The 14,307-nt window shown below is 43.9% G+C and overlaps 1 long non-coding RNA gene across 1 annotated transcript; it reads right to left on the reverse strand.

Moving 5' to 3' along the window:
• Nucleotides 1–6,044: 6,044 nt before the first annotated feature.
• On the reverse strand, nt 6,045–14,103 carry LOC123386325. Its single transcript, XR_006600107.1, has 3 exons — nt 14,046–14,103; nt 7,064–7,430; nt 6,045–6,795 (listed from the first exon to the last, which is right to left on the reverse strand). It is a non-coding gene; the product is annotated as an uncharacterized LOC123386325 (long non-coding RNA).
• Nucleotides 14,104–14,307: the final 204 nt, after the last annotated feature.

The raw sequence follows: 14,307 nt of genomic DNA on the forward strand, positions 1-14,307 counted from the left end.
CGTGATAAAAATACATAACATACACTAGAGGGGCGCCTGGGTGGCACAGTCGGTTAAGCGTCCGACTTCAGCCAGGTCACGATCTCGCGGTCCGTGAGTTCGAGCCCCGCGTGGGGCTCTGGGCTGATGGCTCAGAGCCTGGAGCCTGTTTCCGATTCTGGGTCTCCCTCTCTCTCTGCCCCTCCCCTGCTTGTGCCCGGTCTCTCAAAAATGAATAAATGTAGGGGCGCCTGGGAGGCTCAGTCGGTTAAGCGTCCGACTTCACCTCAGGTCACGATCTCGCCGTCCGTGAGTTCGAGCCCCTCGTCGGGCTCTGGGCTGATGGCTCAGAGCCTGGAGCCTGCTTCCGATTCTGTGTCTCCTTCTCTCTCTGCCCCTCCCCCATTCATGCTCTGTCTCTCTCTGTCTCAAAAATAAATAAATGTTAAAAAAAAAAATTAAAAAAAAAAAAAGAAAGAAAAGCTTTGTCCATAAAATGGCTGCCAGTATTTCCACTCTTTATGTTGTTTTACCATCTCTCCCATCAGAGAAGGATGACTCTCTTTCAGAGTTCCAGTTAAGAAGGGGGAAAAAATAAACAAGCCCAGGGAGGACTTTATTTGGCTTGGGTAAGCGTCCTACCCCTGTCTATATCTAATGTGGCAAAGGTCATGGAGTCACACACGCAAATCCTATGTAAACCCCTGGCTGAAATGTGGGGAGCCATCGTTGCCGTGGGAGCCAGAGGAAGGTCAGAGTGAACAAGAGGTATCCACCGGTGGAGATGTCAGTGAGAACAAAGATAATATACAATCTGGGATGGGAGGGCAAGTTGAAAGGAACTGAGGGTCCTTAGTCATCGGGGCCATGCTGCATGAGGGAGACACATCAACCCCGCAGTGAGTAGTTTGGGGTCCTAGTCTCAGCTTAAACGCAGCTTGGGGACCTGAGACCATGGCTTCTCCAAACCTCTGTGTCCTCATCTGAAAGCGTCAATAAGGATCTCTCCAGGCAGCGCTCCTGACAGGATTCAGAAGACAACTTGGGCAACACGTCAAGCATGCGCCTGGCACAGTTCACATGCACGAAAGAGAAGAAGCTATTTCATCTAGAAGAGGAAAAGCTCAGGGAGGGAGATAGGAGAACTGCCTTCACATTTTTCAAAGCCTGTCACATGCACGTAGGTTTCAGCTTTTTCTGTGTACTCTGGAGCATAGAAATTCTGTCAAGAAGTTACAAGGCAGCGAGTTTTACTTCGATAAAAGGGGGAAAAAAAACAGAATGAAAGTATAAATGAACTGGGGAGGACGGAGTAAATTTCTCCCAAGATTTTTTTTTTCAAGCAAATCTTGGCTTTTTCTTTCCCAAAGATAATGTCAAGAATTTGCCAGTCATTTGGAGGTTAGCTCAGAGGGTATCGTCAACGCCTCCCACCTCTGAATGTGTGTGCTTCTATCACCAGGGATGGAGGGCATTGCATCCCCAGAGCCAGAGGCGACACTTCCAAATCCAGGTGACATGGCCCGGCCACCTGCATCCTTGATCCCCATGCCGTGGATTCTAGTAAATCCAACTCCATTGTACCGTGCTATTTTTAAGTATTAAAAGCACTGCGTTCTCATTTATATCTCTACTGTGACCAGAAACTTATAATTTACCTTGCACTATGAAAAAGAACAGACAGGCATCGTTGAGAAACAAATCTGCCACATCCTTCCTCGTCTAAGATTACTCCGCGTTCCGAGGCATTCTAGTCTTCATTTAAATTCCCATTCCCCGGATTATGAAGAAGATTGAGCATCTCTGATAATGTGCATTAGTGAAAAGCATTTCTCAGAGAATGAGTTAGTCCACCATGTGCTCCAACGGTCTGGAGGACGAAGAGCAGAAGACGTGCTGAGGAAAATAAGAGGAGAGAGTATGGTGGAATTGAACCAGGGGTCCATGGCCTTGAAGGTGGTGAGAGAGACGACCTAGCATGATTCATAATGATTCCAGCGGGAATCTACCACATGCCCTTTCTTTACCGGTTCTTCGTCTGGCACCAGATACATCCTTTTGGAGCCTGTTATGCTATTCCCTAGTATCTTTTATTTGACCTCCAACCTTCTTCCTCAGTGATCCTTCCCAGGAGAATTTCAGCAAGAAGCACAGGGGACCTCAGCCTCTGAACCTGGCTGTCTCTTAATTGGGAGTCTAGAAATGATGGTGACCACATCACACTTTTAATATGCCAATATCAATGCTGCCATTCCAATATGATCCCTTCTGATTTTGCAGTGCTAACATCATTCTTTTGTCCTCATTTGCAATCACTACTGGCTGGCTACCTAATTCCTATGTGTTACTGTCAGAGGGAACAACTGTGTGTCCTTGTGTTTTGTATTTTAAAGAACAACCAAAAGGTACAGTGTTTCTTTTTTTTTTAATTTTTAATTTTTTTTTGTTTATTTTTGAGAAAGAGACAGAGTGAGAGCGGGGGAGGGGTAGAGACAGAGAGGAAGACACAGAATGCGAAGCAGGCTCCAGGCTCTGAACTGTCAGCACAAGGCCTGATGCAGGGCTCAAACTCACGAACTGTGAGATCATGACCTGAGCCGAAGTTGGATGCTCAACTGACTGAGCCAGCCAGGCGCCCAAAAAGGTACAGTATTTCTAAGGTTGTCCTGTTACAAATGACTTTATCCTTTGTTTATAAATGTTTATTCATTTTGAGAGAGAGAGAGAGAGAGAGAGAGAGAGAGAGCATGAGCGCAAGATGGGGAGGGGCAAAAAGCGAGAGAGAAAGAGAGAGAGAATCCCCAGCAGGCTCTGCACAGTCAGCACAGAGCTCGATGTGGCACTTGATCTCGTGAACCGTGAGATAATGAATGACCTGAACTGAAATCAAGAGTCAAAGATCATGACCTGAGCTGAAATCAAGAGTTGGATGCCTGAGCCACCCAGGTGCCCCACAAATAACTGTATTCTTTCTGAAATAGCTGTATAGTTATTCCAGCTCCAGCCTCCAGCTCATTGTCTGGTGGCTAAGTGTGTAGGTAGACAGGTATCCATGCATTTTGTCTTGTTCGGTGTTCAAAGCAACTAACTCAGTCTCAGGTATTCTGAACACACAGTCTTCCAGCCTGAAACTCATGTAGAATTGCCCTTTAGGGACCTTACTGTGAAGACAATAAAAAAAAAAACTACTCAGTGGTAGAACTTCTAATAACACCAACACAATATGGCCATTCTTTCCACAAGTTTGCTTCAATATATTATGCTGGAACAGCAATTCGATGTAACATTTTGCAAAGAGACAAAGGATTGGTAAATAAAGGAAAGAGAGTACAAGAAACGGCAGATTTCCATGTGACATTTCTATGTGCTACAGCATGTAAACTAGATCAACGTAGTGCAAAATGTTTTAAAGTGTATTGCAATTTAATGAAGGAAGGTTAGCTTTTTCAACAGATGTGGTAGAGAAAAATGATATCCATAGGCAAAAAAATAAAGATCAACCTAAATCTCACCTTCTATACAAAAATTAACTTAAAATGCATCACAGGGTCCTTTGTGGCCCATACAAATTTTAAGAATGCATTAAATGTGTAGGTTGCTTTGGGTATTATAGACATTTTAACAATGTTTTTTCTTCCAACTCATGCACATGGAATGCTTTTCCATTTCTTTGTGTCCTCTTAAATTTCTTTTATAAGTGTGCTCTTGTTTTCAGAGTACAGATCTTCTACTACCTCCTTGGTTAGGTTTATTCTTAGGTATCTTATGGTTTTCAGTGTAATTGTAAATGGGATCAATTTATTGATTTCTTTTTCTGCTGTTTCATTATTGGTGTATAGAAATGCAACAAATTTCAACAAAAGCACCTTGGCCGAGTTCATGTACTAGGTCTAGAAATTTTTTGGTGAAGTATTTCAGGTTTTCTACGTTGACCATCATGTCATCTGCAAATAGTGACAGTTTGACTTCTTCCTTGCCAGTTGGATGCCTTTTATTTCTTTTTCTTGTCTGATTGCTGAGGCTAAGACTTCTCGTACTATGTTAAATAGTAATGATGAGAGTGGACATCCCTGTCTTGGTGCAGAGAGGAAAAGCTCTCAGTTTTTCCCCATTGAGGATGACACTAGCTGTGTGTCTTTCATATATGACCTTTATAATGTTGAGGTATGTTCCATACCTTGTTGAGGGAAACAAACCATAAAAGACCTTTAACGATAGAGAATAAACTGAGGGCTGATGGAGGGAGGTGGGTGGGGGGATGGGCTAGATGGGTGATGGGTCCTAAAGAGGGCACTTGTTATGATAAGCACTGGGTGTTGTATGTAAGTGATAAATCACTTCTACTGAATCAAGTGAATCTACTGAATCAAATTCTACTGAAACCAATATGGCACTTTATCTTAATTAACTAGAATTTAAATAATATTTAAAAAAAACGATCACAGACTTAATAGTAAAACATAAAATGTTTAGAAAAAATAGAAAATGTTTGTGATATAGAAGTACACAAAGAGTTCATAGACTTGACACCAAAAGCACAATCTATAAAAGAAAAAAATGACTTCATTAAAAGTAAAAAACTTCTGCCTGATGGAAGACCCTACTAAGAGGATGAAAGGATAAGCTACTGAGTAGGAGAAGATATTTGCAAACCACATATCCAACAAAGGACTTGTATGAGACCATATAAAGAACTCTCAAAACTCAATAGTAAGAACAAACAAAATAGAACAAGACAAAAACAATCCAGACAGAAACTAGGCCCCGGACATGGGCGGACATTTTACTAAAGAAGATACACTGATGACACACAAGCATATGATAAGATGCTTAACATAATTAGCCATTAGGGAAGTGCAAATTAAAAGCTGAGATGTCACTACACATCTACCAGAATGGATAAAATAAAATAAATAAAATAAAATACAATAAAATAAAATAATACCATCATATGGCTGATGGGAAATGTAAAATGGTAGAGTCACTTTGGACAAGCGTTTGGCAGTTTCTTATAAAATTAAACGTATACTTACCATATAACCTAGCAATTGAACCAGAGATATAAAAACTTGTGTTACACAAATAGTTGTGCATGGATGTCTATTCATGTATGAGTTTTATTCACAAATGTCAAAAACAAATGTCCTTTAATGAGTGAAAGGTTAAACAAACAGCGGTACATCCATTCAATGGAATACTACTCAGCTAACAAAAAGGAAACAAGCTATTGATATGGGCAACGATGTGTATGAATCACAAGGCGAATATGGTGAGTGAAAGTAGCCAACCCCAGAAGTTACATACTAGATAATTCCATTTATAGAACGTCCTTGAAATGACAAAATGAAGGAGATGGCGAACAGATTGGTGGTCGCCAGGGTTGGACGTAGGTGGGATAAAGGTGATAGAGGTAGAAAAGGGCAGATGGAGGGATCCATGTGATGCAACTATTCCATATCTCGATGGAGGTGGCGCTGACACTAATCTACACAGGTAGTAAGATTGCATTGAACTACATCCGTGCACGTGCGCAAACACACACACACACACACACCCCAAAAAGTGCTTGTAAAACCAAGGAAATCTGTGGTGGATTGTACCCATGCCAATATACGGGTTGTGATACTGCCCTGCAGTTATGCAAGATGTTATCCGTGGAGAAACCTGGGTGAAGAGCGCATGGGTTCTTTTTGTATTATATCTTACGACTGCACATGCATCTGCAATTTTTTCATGATAAAGCGTTTAAAAATGCACCAAGATATGAGTACTGACCATGTGTGAGCCTCTGAGGGCTTTGTAAACATACTGGAAATACCTCTGAGGGCGCCTGGGTGGCTCAGTCGGCTGGGCGTCCGACTTCAGCTCAGGTCATGATCTCACCGTCTGAGAGTTCGGGCCCCGCGTCAGACTCTGTACTGACAGCTCAGGGCCTGGAGCCTGTTTCGGATTCTGTCTCCCTCCCTCTCTGCCCCTCCCCGCCTCACGCTCTGTCTCTGTCTCTGAAAAATGAATAAAAAAAAATTTACAAAAAAAGGAAATACCTGCGCCTGCCACTTCCCTCTTGGGTATTAGTGTGCTCTGTTCCCCCCACCTGAGAACACTGTTCCCTCAGGTCTCTGCCTCTCAGTGTTCTGTAGTTCCTGCAGGAACTTCTCCAGGTGGAAAGGGATGGAGGGGAGGCGTTCCTGGTGTGAAACTCTTTTCAGTGCAACATAAGCCTGAATGAACTGTAGCAAAATTCTGTAGCCTGTTCTTAATGCAAGACCCCGATTCTCAACGCACGGTCCCAGTGGCTCGGGAAGAGGATTTTAGCCTCAGCCACATTCTGTGTCTAGAGGCGCTCTCTCCCCACACAGTTCAGTTTTTGGTGTTTGAGCTTTGGTTACCCATTTTAGACTTTCTCCTGGGGGAGTAGGGGGTTCTCTGCGGCATCTGAGATAGTGTATTACTTCCTCGGAGATGCTCTATCAGTACTGATCTTCAAAAAGACAAGCTATCCAAATATTTATTCTTCTCTTCCAGAAGGTTCCTTACCTCTGCACATTTGCCTCTCCTTCCCAGCTGTCTTCAAAAGCACACAGGATGCACAGCATTGTTAAGGCAAAGACGCATTCTATTGTTCTACATGAGGCCAGGGGACAGAGCAGTGTCATGGTGGATTCCAGACACAAAGGCTCTCAGGAAACTAAGTGGGATTTGTTCTCAAGCTATAATAACAATTATAATAATTTGGGAGTGCCCAGAATTGTTGCCAGGTTCCTGGTTGAAACCTCCAAGGCCAGTTCCGATCTCCACAGCTCTCCTCTTCTAGACCTGAATAAAAAGAGAGTTCGTTACTCTCGAAATTGACAAACAAAAAGTTGCCATTTACCTGACTGCAGATAATTCTACATTATCATGGCCCCAGGCCCTCTGAACTATTTGCCAAAGCTCAATCTGATGTTAGGACTTTTCTGGGCAAGCTCCCTGCCTTGCTTCTGCCCTCCCTCCAGTTTCCCAAGGGGAGATCTCTCCAGACAGGCTCTGGGTATCTTCACAGCTTGGAGTCGGAGCCAGTTTAACCCTATGCCAAGGGAGATACCTGTTGTTCCCTCTCTCTCTGTCTTCTCATGCCTTTGTCCTAGGAGTGATTTCTTCCTCGGATGGTCATCAACAAGAACCTTCACTACTCGGACAAATTCTCCTGGCGTCTGTGATCTGTGCTACGCCGTGGTGCTGTTTACCAGCTTTAAGAATCAATGCAAGTTCGACAGGCAGATTGGGGGGGTGGGAGGATGTGAGCAAATGAAGAAATGAGCACAGCTGCGAGTCAGAGAGGCCGCCTGGCCCACATGGATTTGTGTGTGCACAGGACTGCAAAGAGATGAAATTTCCAAAGGGTGTGAGACCAGAGGTGAAAGATCTTGAATGTCATGGTGAGGAGCTCTTGCCTTAGTTCTTTTGCATCGCTGGAAGAGAGGAAAAAGAAATGAGCTGAACTGTAAAGACCCCCCTGCTTTAACGGTTCCTCCGATGCCATTCCCAGAGCCCAGCTGGTAGACTCGACAGTCACCTTTTAAATTAGTAGAGATAAATAGGCTTCGCTAATGCCTGCGTTTTTTGATTTAGGCATACTTGAGCCTTACTCGTGGAAAAGCGAACGCGGCCTCGAAGAGAAACTTACGCCAAGGACAGAATGATAAATAGGGGAAACCCACGCTCCAAGCTTAGGAATACGATTCAACGACAACAACAAAAGTCTGTCAAGCCTCCAGAAAACCAGGTGATAAAGGATGATTGTCAGTAAAAAGGATTCAAAGGACAGTAGCACATTTTCGAGCTCTGGTGCCTGGGGAGGAGGAAAAACTGCCTTTGCTGACAAATGACAGCCTTGTCCATACGGGGGCCACGGCTCCCGGGGTCTCCAGACAGCTCATAGATTGTCATTCTCTTTATGAAAAGGTGTTGATCAAATGTTGGATGGAACGTGATGTTATAACTTACTTTCGAATTGCTCTAGAAACCTTCTCCGATAAGTGAACTTGCAAACGGGTGGGGTGGGGAAGCCACCTGGTCAGGTCAAGTGGGACAAAGACAGGTTGGCAACGTCAGGTACCTCGAGGCCATCCCAGGGGGCGTGGTGTTGCCGTGATGGTAAACAAGGTAACACAGGTGAGCCAGCTTCATCAGTGGAACCCTCTGTAGGGTATCTATCATGAGATTATAATTAAACCATGTTTGTGTTTATGAGTCCAAACAAAAGACATTCGTTGCCCCCCCTGTGTTGGGAACCAGGGCGACAGTGACCAACCTCGACAGCTCCCATCCCTGCGCACACAGAGCTCATAGCCTAAGAAGAGAAGGAGCAGAGGCACACACTTCAACAAGCGATGAGTCACGTGGGTAAGCGTGAGGACAGGAGGTCGCTGTCCCACAGGATCACAGCTTCGCCAAGGCAGGTTGTCCTGGGGAAACAGGACAGAGGGGAGGAGGGGCCACAGGCCTGGGCGGTCGGGGGTGGGGTGGAGGGTGGAAATAAGTGTCCAGCGCGTTTCAGGAAGAAAAGCAAGGGCGGGAAGAGGAAGAGAGGAAGACAGAGGGTGAATGAGGCCAGGTCAAACGGGCACTTGGAGGCCATGGTAGAGAATTTGCACTTGATGAAAATAAGAGTAGGAAAAAGGTCTGTGCTTCCTTCCCTTTACTCAACATGTGTTTTTGGGCAGAAAACGTTGCATATCACATGAGTCTCCATTCTTTGTTTTGTCATGAATAAATTATCAAGAGCATTTTTACCTCTCACATGAACTTATATTGCTTAAACTTTTTAGACCTTAGTGTTCACACGTGCATTTTCCATTTTCTGTACCAGGTTCCAAAAAGTATTGAACTGTGGTTTCTTGAAATTAACTCTTTAAAGAGGTAAAGTGTGTACCCACAGGATTCCTACTGTTTGGGTTCCCGTTTCCTTTTTAAGTAAAATACTTGATTCAGTTGATGTTCCTAAAGGGTTGTTTCATTAAATCATGTATTCATGGAGGACAGCGGGTTGGGATGCCCAAGTTATATATGATTAGATACTACAATATCATAAAATGTATGTTGACACTGCAATTCCATTAAATATGCTTATTTCCTGGATTTGTAATCAAAAAATTACAGATTACCAATAATGGTAATTGGCCAATAAAGGCCAATTCTGTCCTTCCCCCTTACCACTCCATGTGAGCCCTTCAGACTGGGTAACTTGGAACTGGATCATTCTGTGACCTCAGAAATGATATAGAGTTTGAAGCATGAGCATCGGCACAGTGTTGAATTCCGCCTTTGCTGTGTAATACAAGGCAAGATGCTTATTACGGCCTCTGTTCTCCAGTGTCTTCATGAAGAAAACAGTCGTACCTCACAGATTAAGAATTGCACGAGTCCGGGGCTCCTCGGTGGCTCAGTCGATTAAGCAGCTGACTCTTGGTTTGGGTTCAGGTCATGATCTCATGATTCATGGGACCGAGCCGCGTATCGAGCTCTGTGCCGACAGCGCGGAGCCTGCTCAGGATTCTCTCTCTCCCCCTCTTTCTGACCCTTCCCCACTCTCTCTCTCTCTCTTTCAAAATAAATAAATGAACATTAAAAAAAAAAAAAAGAATTGCACGAGACAATCATGTAAAGTCTTCCAGGCTTTGCCTGGAAGGGAGTAAGCTCTCAAGGTTAATTTGATTATTAATTATTTTTTTATTAATTATCATTCTTTGCCATGCTTACATAGAATTACTGGAGAATAACATATTTTTAATGAGGAAATTTTCTGGTGATTAAAGCTTAACACTCTCAAACGTACCCATTTTTTGCATATTTTGGAATGGAATCCTGCTAACTGTGAAATCCGTTATTAACACGTATTGAAATAATTGCAATTGCCTCTAGGAATCATTATCCTGAATAGCAAATTTATCATTAAGCTGCAATAGAAGTGTCCTCAGGAAGAGAGTTTACCCCTACAATAAATGGCCCTAAAGAATTCCTTTTCTCTAATCGTTACTTTGCAAAAATGTTGTCGCTAGTTTTTGTTTTTTGTTTTTTTAATCCTGTCTTACCGCCAGGAGATGGGTGGGCCATCCACGTGGCTGCAAGTGTACCCACCTCTAGTATCCCCAAACTTCTATTTTTATTGTTAATATGTTGTGAATTACAAAACCAGGGAGATAAGCTTGTTGTGTCTTAAAAGAATAACGAGGATTTCAGGGAAACCTTTGGATTGAGAAAAGTCCATACATTTTGTGCTCCAATTTTTAAAACAAATTTTTTTAACATTTATTTATTTTTGAGACAGAGAGAGACAGAGCATGAGCAGAGGAGGGTCAGAGAGAGAGGGAGACACAGAATCCGAAATAGGTTCCAGGTTCTGAGCTGTCAGCCCAGAGCCCGATGAGGGGCTCGAACTCATGGACCGCAAGATCATGACCTGAGCCGAAGTCGGACGCCCAACAGACTGAGCCACCCAGGCACCCCTGTGCTCCAATTTTTATGGTTTCTACACCCTCCACCAAATCCCTACCAGTACAGTTTCTCTTTTAAAGGGATTTTCTGTTAGAAGAAGATGTTTTGCTTAAAATAACAGAACTGTAGCTCCTCATTCACTCTGAGAAAAGTCTAACACTTTCATGCACACAGAAAAATAATGGAGAGGGGTGCCTGGGTGGCTCAGTCAGTTAAGCGTCTGACTTCGGCTCAGGTCATGATCTCACAGTTCATGAGTTCGAGCCGCACATCGGGCTCTGTGCTGACAGCTCGGAGCCCGGAGCCTGCTTCGGATTCTGTGTCTCCCTCTCTCCCTGCCCCTCCCCTGCTGGTACTCTGTCTCTGTCTCTCTCAAAAATAAACAAACGTTTAAAATTTTTTTTAGAAAAGGGAAAGAAAAATAATGGAGATAAAACAGTCAGCTGCTTACACCCTTCGGATCCCACCTGGACTTCCGGACACAGAAACTTTTACAATGTTGAAGTTAAACTTTGACGTCCCACCTAGAATAGCCACATCTGTATTATGGCTTCTTTAAGTGTGTTTCTGAAAAGGGAACAGTTTTGTCTGTTCAACCAGAAATCAGTTAGCACTCATGCACACACAAAGGTACCAAAAAAACAAAAAATTGGGTTTTTTTGTACAAAGTTTTTCTTCCAATTGATCTTCTGAAGTGTCTGGGCTGTATTTGATTCTTCAAATTGAATGATGAGTAGAGTTACTTCCGAGAGATCAGAGGTAGAATTAATGTACATAACCATTCTCATCTCCAAGAAAAGATAGGTGCTTCACTAAAAACCTGATTTTTATAGCCAGTTTGATAAGGTGCAATGAGGTCACACTGCGGAGTGCCCATGGTGACTCCAGGTCGCCCTGTTTTGCTGTCTGCCCAAATGACTAGTTGCTTGATGTCATGTAGGTTCGCACTTGTCTTAATGGCAACAGCAGGCGAACAATGTGTTTCAGATGAGTTACTTGTTCCTCGGGCTGCTCTGATAGCAATAACTGCAGAAGTAATAAATTGCCAAGTTGCGTGTTTAAAGGTTTGGTTTGGAGGTCAGACTTTCATGTTAACTCAACTGATTAAAAAGTGAGACTTTTCAAATATTGTTTCTGCTTTCAGAAACTGAAATGACAATTAAGTTCGCTGGGGGACCGCGAACATTTTCAGAAGGAAGTTGGAGCCAGATGGTACCATCTCAGCTGCTAGGTGTTTCCAGTAACAAGGAAAAATAAATCCAAGCAAAGGTTGAGCTAAACAAGCTTTAAAAGTGACTGTAAGGGTGTTAAAAGAAGAAGAAGAAGAAGAAGAAGAAGAAGAAGAAGAAGAAGAAAAAGAAGACCTGTATGCAGTTAAGGCAGCGATGAGATGTAGCAAAGAGGCCAGAAGTGCCGAGGAAAGTCTTAAAAGATCCTATCGGAAGCCAAGCCAGTTTAAGACTCAGGGGCCACAGACATTCCAGAGACTAAGAAAAGTGAACAAGACTTAAACACAGAACTCTTTTTTTTTTAAAGTTTATTTATTTGTTTTGAGAGATGGAGAGTGTGTGAGCAGGGGAGGGAGAGAGAAAGACGGAGAGAGAGAGAGAGAGAGAGAGATCCCATCGCGGGGCTCAGCCTCGCAAACTGTGAGATCACGATCTGGGTGAAAATCAAGAGTCAGGGGCAGAACCAACTGAGCCACCCAGGCACCCCAGATTTTTGATGAAGTTTAAAATCAGGGCAGGGATGAGCAATTGCAAACCTATCGGCTTCCGGAAGGGAGGGCGTGTTTTTATTTACTTTTACTCCTCTGTTTTTGGCATTTATTTAGTAGTTATTTCACACCAGGCAGTAAGAGGTTCCAAATATCAACTCATTAAATCTTTCAAACAAGCCTATGAGGTAGGTACTGTTATTTCCCCCCCCCCCCCAGACAGCCTGGTCACCGTGTTCACCCCCTTACCCATCCCACCATCCTAAAGGAAGACCACCCTTCATGCCTGTGTCCCCAGAACTTCTCCCTGCCCAATGCAGACCAAGCACCAGGCACGAACCTCGGGGGCCTAAGGACACACACACTGCAAAGATTGTTCTGTTTCCTGTTTGAGCAGAAGCCAACTTCAACCCTTCTGGTCCAAAGACTTCACACTGAATCAGAGAGGAGTCATTGACAAGAATAGGTTCAGATTCCTACGAGCTCGTGGGTTCTTTCTGCGCCTCAATTTCAACATGCAGAGCAACCTACTCTATCTATCTAATAGATATTTTTTTTTCTGTAACTCCCTGGGGCCAGGCACAGTTCTTCATGCCGGAATTTCAGCAGAAGACTAGCGGACAGGGCCTCCTCGTGGTGACAAAGCAATCGAGTTCGTTACAGATGTCATTAGTGTTAAGACAAGTTAGGGCATGGAGTGATGGGGGGGTGGTCAGTAAGTAGGATTTCCTGCAGGTCTCCTTGAGAAGGCCGCATTTGCATGGGGTCTTGAAGATTAAGAAGAAACCAGCCTTTCGCACAGCTGAGGAGGGAAGGGCTTCCCCAGCAGAGGGAACGGCAGGTGCACAGAGCCAGATGCGGGAAAGGTTCTGGCATGCTCACAGAACAGCAGGTAGAGCTTACTGGGCAAGAAGCAAGAAATGAAGGACTTGTGGTGTGGGCAGAGATCAGAAAGGGCCAGACGTGAACACCTTGTGCCCACGGCAGAGTTTGGAGATCGCTCCAAGAAACATGAGACACCCAAGAGAGTTCAAAGCAGGGGGATCGTTGATGTTTGAAAATAATTCTTACAGCTTCTATAGGAAGGTGGATTGGTTAGGGCAAAAGCGGAAGCAAGAAGGATGTGGCCATAGAATCTAGGAGGAAGAAGGCAGAAGCAGAGATGAGGGGGCAGAAAGCTGGCAGGTGCTATCAGCACCGATAAAATTTGGTAACGCACCTCATTTGGGGACTAAGGGAAAGGGAGGACTCAGGAATGTCACCGGAGTTTTGTTTTGAGCAACAGGGTAAAAAAGGCACTGCATGGTCAGATGGGAAATATTACAGAAAGATGAGGGGAAGGAGAGTAAGTCAAAACCTAAAACTTTAGGAACGCGTAGATGGCTCAGTCAGTTGAGTGTCCGATTTGGGCTCAGGTCATGATCTCACATCTCATGGGTCCGAGCCCTGTTTTGGGCTCTGTGTTGACAGCTCAGAGCCTGGAGCCTGCTTCAGATTCTGGGTATCCCTCTCTCTCTGCCCCTCCCCCACTCGCACACTGCCTCTCTCTCTCTCAAAAATAAACTTAAAAACAAAAAACCCTAAAACTTTCACGGCAATTAAATAAGGTGTTTCCCTGCTGGAGAACTGTCTTTCAAATCAGAGTTTGTACAAATTGAATATGAACTTAACTCTAGCCTTCAGTAGATATAATACAGGCATACTTCAGAGAGGTTGTGGATTCACTTCCAGATGACCACAATAAAGTGAACGTCACAATAAAGAGAGTCAAGTAAAGTTTTTTGTTGCCCAGTGCATATAAAAGCTACGATTATACTATAAAGTAGTCTATTAAGTGTCCAAAAGCATTATGTCTATAAAACAAATTACATACTTTAATTAAAAACACTTTGGGGCGCCTGGATGGCTCAGTCGGTTGAGCGTCTGACTTCGGCTCAGGTCATGATCTCATGGTCCGTGGGTTTGAGCCCCACATCAGGCTCTGTGCTGACAGTTTGGAACCTGCTTTGGATTCCTCTCTCTCTGCCGCTCCCCCACTCATACGCGCGCGCGCGCGCGCGCGCTCTCTCTCTCTCTCTCTCTCTTTCTCTCTCTCTCTCTGTCAAAAATAAATAAACATTAAAAAAATTTTTTTT

The sequence above is a fragment of the Felis catus genome, chromosome B3, assembly GCF_018350175.1.
Source record: "Felis catus isolate Fca126 chromosome B3, F.catus_Fca126_mat1.0, whole genome shotgun sequence".
NCBI classification, from domain to species: domain Eukaryota; kingdom Metazoa; phylum Chordata; class Mammalia; order Carnivora; family Felidae; genus Felis; species Felis catus.